This window comes from Belonocnema kinseyi, chromosome 2 (genome assembly GCF_010883055.1).
Source record: "Belonocnema kinseyi isolate 2016_QV_RU_SX_M_011 chromosome 2, B_treatae_v1, whole genome shotgun sequence".
Classification (NCBI taxonomy): Eukaryota; Metazoa; Arthropoda; class Insecta; order Hymenoptera; family Cynipidae; genus Belonocnema; species Belonocnema kinseyi.
In genome coordinates, this window is record NC_046658.1 from 181609111 (window position 1) to 181617335 (window position 8225).

General features: G+C 28.9%; 1 protein-coding gene across 1 annotated transcript in view; it reads left to right on the forward strand.

Moving 5' to 3' along the window:
• Window positions 1–7791, forward strand: part of LOC117167627 (transcription factor Sox-2) — a 487544-nt gene extending 479753 nt beyond the window's left edge. Inside the window, exon 4 of the mRNA XM_033352702.1 lies at window positions 7693–7791. The gene's annotated coding sequence lies outside the window, so the exon portion shown is untranslated. The remainder of the gene's footprint in view (window positions 1–7692) is intronic.
• Window positions 7792–8225: the final 434 nt, after the last annotated feature.

Here is an 8225-nt window from a genome sequence, read left to right on the forward strand (position 1 = left end):
CGCCAATTAGCACAAATGGTAAGTTCCGACAGTGCCTACAAGTGTGCCTACTGGCCGCTAAATGGCAATACCGGTTTCATATGTATACACCTGGTATTAATACTAATACATAATATTTATGTAATATCACCTTGCTTGTTGACAATCCTACGAACATTTACAGATGAAACTTAAAGAACTTGTTTGTTTTCTTAATAAATAAATTTGATTTTTGTTTTTAAGTTTGTTAAAACTTTTTAAACTCGATTTTTCAGTCATGATAGTTGTTGGTCTAGGATTCCACGACAATATTTAGATGATAATGAAAAGAATTGTTGGAACTCCTTTCAAAACAAAATATTTCGTTACTACAGAATAATATTTTGCATTTCACATTAAAAATTTTTTGAGAATGCCTTCTTCATTACAGGTCCTAATCGATGTTTGAAAGTTGTATTTAAAAGTGTTGTTGAAAAGTCCAACATGATCAAAAGCCAATTTTTGTCTTAAGCTGCAAAATTAACCCTCAAACAAACATTTCAACATCTCAACACCACAACAATCGTCAGAGTATTGTCCTGACCAATGTTATAAATTTTAAAAGGAAAATGTTGTTGTATCCAACATAACAAAAAAGGTTTTTTATAATTTAATAAAATCTGAAATATCTCAATCCTCTCGGAATTTAACAATACAATTTTGTTCTGCTACATGGCTGACCTTCTTTATAAACAATCCCTATTCTTAAAAGAAGCTAAAAGCGATACTTCCTTATGAAAGGAAAGGAAGGTGTTACATGCGACGTTAAAAGCAATTCAAGTATTACATAAGAATTCTGAGATGTTTTCGGGGGGAGGGGATCTACATATATGCTTATTGATGTAACTTCTTTTGTAAATGGGTACAAAGCACCTTTACATCTGAATATATAAAAATGACTTACAAACGAACTGATATTGAAAACTTGAACGGTTGCTTTATGCAATCCCGGCCAAGCGATGAAGTGCCTTGATGATGAAAGAAAAGCAGGTGCCTTTCCCGGAAAATTACAGAGGAGCTTGTCACTTTCCAGAGTCCGCATTCCCCACAGATCGAGACGCTGCCAATGATGGAAATCTTTGTTTTCACCACCACCCTGTCTACTCCCAAACCCACCCCATTTCATACCATTTCATACCATCATCACGTTATCGTGCCTCATTCCCATTTTGCAAGTACAGCCCCCATCAGCAGCTCTTTCGCGACTTGTCTCTCCGCTCCTCTCTTTATACGTAGGTGGTATAGCTTATAGGTAGAAACGAATGTACCTGGCTCGGAGCTTCCATCAGGGAAAACTTTCCGAGTCTCAGCTGTCAACGACAGGTCTTCTCATCCTCGCAAAAATAATTACCAGTCTGACGCAAGGGTTCTGTCGACCTTCTCCATCGTATCCGTGCCATCCGGATCCTGTTTTTCACCCTCAGGGTATCCTCGATTCAGGCCAATCGGACTCTTGGACGACGGCGCAATAGAGGCGGATGCTTGGCTTGGCACTAATACGAATTTATTTGTTTCCCATCAAATGAACGTCAATTTCCACTATTTCCACATAAATGTTCCCTCTTCTGCGTTGTTCAAGGAAATGTATAACTCTGCATTTCATTTGGATTTTATGAGGATCTGATCACCGTTTGCAAAGCGAGAGACAGCTCATTATATTCTTCATTCAAGAAGCTTCGATTCAGTGATTCGATTTTATTATTTGTTCAGGTTTTCATAATGTAAAATGGGGTAAAAAGTGGCTAACATGAGTGTCGCATGTAGAGAATAAAAATTCACTGGCAATTTTTTTTTCATAATTAGGGAGCGTCCATATATTGAGTGAGGCTATTTTCAGTGATTTTCGCCTCATTTCTCTATTTGTGAAAAGTTGTGATTTTTTCATTACCCCCCCCCCCTCTAACTACTCTAAATATCATCTGACAATGAACCTGAGCCACCTCCTATTTTTAAATACGAAATATGAATGTAATTTGATATACACCATACAGTGGATAATGATCCTGTAGTAGATTATCATTAAGTAAAAACACAAATATACCTAAAACAATTCATTTTAATTTTTTAACGCGTATCGAGTACATTTTATAATTTAAATTTAATTAATTATTTTACATAAATTAGTATTCTTAATTAACTTCATCTACTTTTTTTAGCTCTAATTTGAATTGAGTTAATATAACTCAATAAGAAAATTCAAGTATTTTTGGTTAAGAGTCATTTTTTCAAATTGAAAACTCTAGCATTACATTTTTGGTTCGAAATTGATCTCGGTTAGTTAGAAATTCTACTATTCAATTGAAATTCTAATTATTTTCTTAAAAATGCAACTATTTTGTCAGAAAGTTATTTTTTTTTTTTTAATTCAACTACGTGATTGACAAATAATAATTTTCAAGATATATAATAAAATACATGGTTGAATGTTATGCTGCTTGGTTAAAAATTCATTTTTTGTTGTTGAAGAATCATCTTTTTGTTCTGAAATTAATTTTTTCAAAACTCTTAAACTTAACTCTTGCGTTTTGGTTGAAAAGTCATTTTTTTTTAGGTGAAAATTCATGTATTTTCTTGTAAATTTACCTTTTCTGTAAAAAATTTATATTACTAGTTGAAAAATGAACTTTTTGGATGAAAACTCCACTCTTTGATTAAATGTCGAACTCTCTTGTTGAGAATGTATTTTTTTTGTTGAAGCTTTATCATTTCAGTTGAAAATTTATCTTTTTGTTCAAAACTTACATATTTTTTTCAATATTTTTTTTCCTGTTTAGAATTAATTTTTAATAACGGAAAATGTAACTATTTCATTTCCAATTTGAAATTGACATTGTAAATTGAACATTGACCTTTTTTAGTTAGACATTAATGTACTTTGCTATAAATTTTTATTTTTTCAAATAAAATGAATCTTATAAAATGAACCTCAAAAATTCAATATTATGGGTACATTTTTTTCATTGACTGAAAACATTTTTTTGGTTAAATATTAAACTTTTGTTAGTGAATTGTCTTTTTGATTGAAAATTAATTGTTTTACCTGAAAATTGAATATTTTGTAAAAAGTTTAAGTATTTCGTGAAAAATGAACTTTTTTTATTAAAAAATTCATAATCTCGGATGGAAAATTTATCTTTCTGACAAAAAACTTATATTTTTGGCTTAAAGATAAAATAATTTGGCAGAAAGTTAAATTATTTTGTAAAAAGTGCAAACGCTTTCTAGAAAATTCGTTTTGTTCAACATTTTTTGAAATAAGAATGTAGATATGCCATTTTTGGTTAAAAATCTATCTAGTTTGTTATAAATTATTCTTCCTAGGTAAAAAATCGATCTATTGGCCTAAAAATTAATCTCCATGGTCAAAACTTTCACTATTTTGTTCGAAATTTGATTGTTTTTTTTGTAGAGAATGAGTTTCTAAAGTAAAAAATGTAACTATTTTATATATATATGTGTGTGTACAATGAAATAGTAAAACTTTTAGTTATAAATGAAATAATTTCCAACACAATTTTTTAAGAAAATAGTCTCACTTTAAACCAAATAGTTGAATTTTTATCCAAGAATAAAACATTTATATTTGCAATAGAAAATTTTTCTCTTTTTGAGCTCTATTGAATTTTTAAAAAATGAAGAAAAGGGAAGTAGGAAAAGTTTCTTGAAAAACAGGTAAAAATACGAATGAAAAAGAATGATTCACTCAAAAAATAAAATCACAAATTTTAATTTTTCCCATCATTTGAAAAACTTATTATTCACATTCATATATTATATTTATATTTTCCCTCCACTATACAGAATTGTTCAATAAACAAATAAATAAATCTTTTCCAGTGTTGAGAATTTCAGACAATTTATTTAATGTATATTCCTTATCACTTACAATAATAGATTATTATTAATTTAATTTCTTATTACCTTAAAAAAAAACCTTCACCTCACGAACAAAACCATAATATCCACAAAAGAAATGCTTGTGAAAGTGAAAAAATTCGTCAGAAGCCCTACAGTTCAAAATGAATACATCTGCACACGTTATTTCAAATAATTAATCACAGCCGCAGAATCATCAATGAGTGATGCACGATGCATGCCCAAGGGATCTCATCAGCTTATAAATTTTTCAATTTCAAATTCAAATTTTTGTCATTCGAACACCCAGACACAACCGTTAATTAACGATCTGTAAATCTCGTCCTCGATTCCCATAGGATACCTTGAGCCTTCTGTATGGCGTAATGCACGAAATTAATATTGCCACTCGATGGGATTCCCAGCTCGCGGAGGTAAAGACTAATCGAACGATTGCCTGCCTTTTGTAAAAGCACAAAATGCAGCTCTCATTTTGCCATATACCTATTCGCGAACGCACACCCACGCACGATCAGTTTAATGGGGCTCTTCCGTTTATCAGCTTTTTCATCCGAATTTTACTTGGAAAAAATTGAAGCCAGCAGAAAAAATATTTTGGAAATAATTTAAAAAAAAAACTAATCAAAGTAGGGGACGAGAGCTTACAAAAAAAGAGTTTTCTAGATCAATGAGACGTTTAAAACTTCCCCTCCCATGCTTTCCCATCCCTACTTTAGCTACTTTTACTCCAACTTTTCAACTTCTTCTTTCTTCACTTCCCTCTCTCTCGCTTTCTCGAACCCTACTTTCACCCACTCTACTCCCCATATTTTGTATTCATTACCCCTGACTTCCTCTAGTTTCCCTCCCCTTACTTCCTTAACTCCACTAAACTACCCCTCACTCCCCTTCCCTTATCTTACCTTCCTCCCCCCCCCCTCCGAGTTCGCAACATTTTGCCTACTTCTCCCTACTCTCCTATTCACTTCTTTCCGCTTACTACCCTGACCATTCGACACCTCATTTCCTCGCAGTTCCTCTAATATTCCTACACTAATGTTCCCTTATTTTCACTCACTTTCATTATTATCCTTCTCCTTATTTCCCGTACTTCTTCCACTTCACCCCCTTAATTATCATCACTTGCATAATTCTTCTTTTACCCTCACGTCCACTACATCCCTTCTCCCCATTTCTTCCCAATTCCCCTACTGGCCCTCCCTTTATTTCCCTTACTTTTCCTTGACTAATTTTCCTTCTCTTCCCCTACATTCCATCTACTCAATTCCCCTTATTTCTACTTACTTCCCCTACTTTCTCTCTCTCTATTTACAATCACTTCTCCCCTCCTTATTACAACTGACTTCTCCTATATACTCTACTCTCACTTTCTCTGATGGGGGAGTTTACCAGTCATCAGAGTGCGTGATCTTTTAAGGTCCGAGTTCTGCAAGAATTCAAATTCAATTTGTTCGTTGAAGATTCATCTAGTTGGTTCGAAATACAATATTTTTGTGAAAATCAGTTTTTTTTTCGTTAAAAATTGATTAACTGAAAATTTAAATCTCCATATTTTGTAAAGAAATTCATATCTTTTACATTAAAAGTGATCCATTTGGAAAAAAAACTCTGTTTTTTTATTGAAAATTCGTCTCTTTTATTTGAAAATTAATCTTTTGATGCTTAATATCAATTTTTTTAATGAAAAATAAATTGGGGTTAAAAATTTAACTAGTTTATAAAAAGTCGTTTTTCTTTTCTTCAAGATTGATCTTTTTAGTTCAAAATTGAACTATTCGTTTAAAAATTGTATTTATTTCCAAAATTATTATTTTTGTTTGTAAATTCATTTACTTTTGTTGAAGATTAATGTATTTGGTTAAAAATTTATCAACTTTGCTAAAAATATTTTTTTTTTTAAATGAATAGTACTGTTGAAAATCCATCTTTTTCCTTGAAAATTCATTATTTTTCCTTGAAAATTTTAGGATCATGTTCAAACTTCCTTTTGCTTGGTTTAAAATGATTTTTTTTCACTGAAAAGTGTACTATTTCAGTTTAGTAACACATTTTTTTTAGTTGAACATTAATTTCTTTTGATTAAAATTTAGCTCTTTTATTGTAAATTTGTTTTTTTTTTCTTAGTAAAAATTTATTTTTAAACTTAAAAATTAGGTATGTTATTTAAAATTCGTCTTTTTGTTGAAATTGAACTGTCTTGTAATTAATATTAAAATATTTCTTGATTGGAATATCAATTATTAAATTTTTTCTTGAAAATTTATGTTTTTTGGTCGAAAGTTATACTGTTTTGTTAAAAAGTAATCTTTTTTGCTGAAAATGTATTACTTTAGTTAAAAATTCATTTCTATGTCTGAAAATGCAAATAATTCTTACAAAAAATCGCTTTTTTAAAAATTAAACTTCATGTTTTTCACAGAAAATTGAAGCTTTTCACTTTTGATTGAAATTGTTTTTTTCTTTTTAAATTAAAAATTCACTTTATTTGTTGTGATTTTTTTAGTAGAAAATGTACCTTTTTAAATTAAAACTTTAAATATTTAGTTGAAAATTTATCCTCAATTTACTCTAATTTCTAAAGAATTTCAGAAGGCACGAACTTTCTACAAAACATTTTAATTCTCAACTCTTTACAAAACAGTTCAACTTTTAATCAATTAGTTAAATTTTTAACCAATAAAGATATTTAAAACGAGAAAACTAATAATAGATATTTCAACTAAAAAGGTTTTACTTTTTATTAAAAAGAAAAGTTGAAATAATCTTAAACCGAATGTTAAAAAAAAGTTGAATACTAATCTGAATGTTTCCTAACATTTTGAAAAATCGTTTAAAGTTTTGTATAGAAAATTTAAGTTTCAAAGTAAAAAAACATTAATTTTCCCAGAAATCTGAAGGAAAGATTTTAATTTTTTTGAAACCTTTCGAAATCAATAAAAACCGTCGACAATTTTTTTATTTTAAAAATTAAAATTTTTTAATTTCTAATCGTTTTAATTTTTTCAAAACAATTATTCCTTCCAAATATCTTTTAAATTAATTCAACTTTTATTTACAATTGTTTTCAGTGAAATAAAAAAAATTGGTCTAAAATTTTACATATTTCTTTTTGACAAATTGGTAAATGTTTAATTAAAAAAAAAAGAAAAGTTTTGAATTTCCCTGGGAATTTCAGGCAAATTATTCACAATTATCTCGAAACCTTGACAAATTCCTAACAAAGCTTCAAAATTTTATTTTTAAATATATTTAAAAATCTACATTTTCTTTTAAATTCGTTTAAATCTTTTCAAATTTTAAAATAATTCTGACAGTTATCAAAATTCCTAAGTATCCTAAAGGATGATTTCAACATTGGCTTAAATTGTTTAAAAATGAATTGTTTTTTAAATTTTCTGTTCTAATTCATTTTCCAAAATAAGAAAACAATTTTAAGTTTCTCCAAGAATCTTGAGAACTTTTCTTATTTCATTAAAGTCTTTCAAAATTATTAAAAAGCTTCTGACTTTTTTTAAATCTCACTACATTTACATTAAAAAAAATTCAAAATCTTTTAAGATTCAATTTGTTTCCGAATCTTTTTGAAGCTTTTAAAACTTTTAAATATTGATATTTTAGTTTCGAAAACCACGACTAGGTGGCTAAAGATATATTTTTCTCGCAAGTAATAATTCCTTAATCTTAAAGGAAAACAAACTTCAATTTTTGCAGTTGACAATCCGATTCCATTTCCTTTCGACATTATAAAAACTCTTACAATATTTACTGAAAAACGATTTCGTCTTTTTTTAATTTCAGAACCAGTGCATTGCGATCAAAAAGTGTGATGCTGTTCCGGAACAACTTATGAAAATAAATTAGGCTCATTTTAATAAGTTTGTATGTAGTTATTACAATTATGGTGCATATTACATTTTGAGTGTTAAATAAACCAACTTCCTTGAAATTAAGAGGTCAATTAATTTCCTAATCTAACTATTTTTATTAGTCTCCATTAGATGTTAAAAGGTCGTCAACTAGTGCGAATGACTATTCTAGATATTAAATTTAAATTCTGGTCACTTGGTGTATTTTTTGTAATAAGAAATAGTACAAATTCTTATTGAAGAAATAAAAATATCTTTATTAGCTCTGGTGGGAAGCGAACTCACATTAACTGATTTCTGGTAGATGTGATTTTACCATTAAGAGCATCCGATAGGTAATCAGTTTACGTGGATTTGATTCTTACCGGAGATAATAAAAAAAATCTTTTTTTGCTAAAACGCATTTTTAAAATGTGTTATTATAAAAAATATGTGAAATTTAAGTTTAACAATTTAAATATTTGT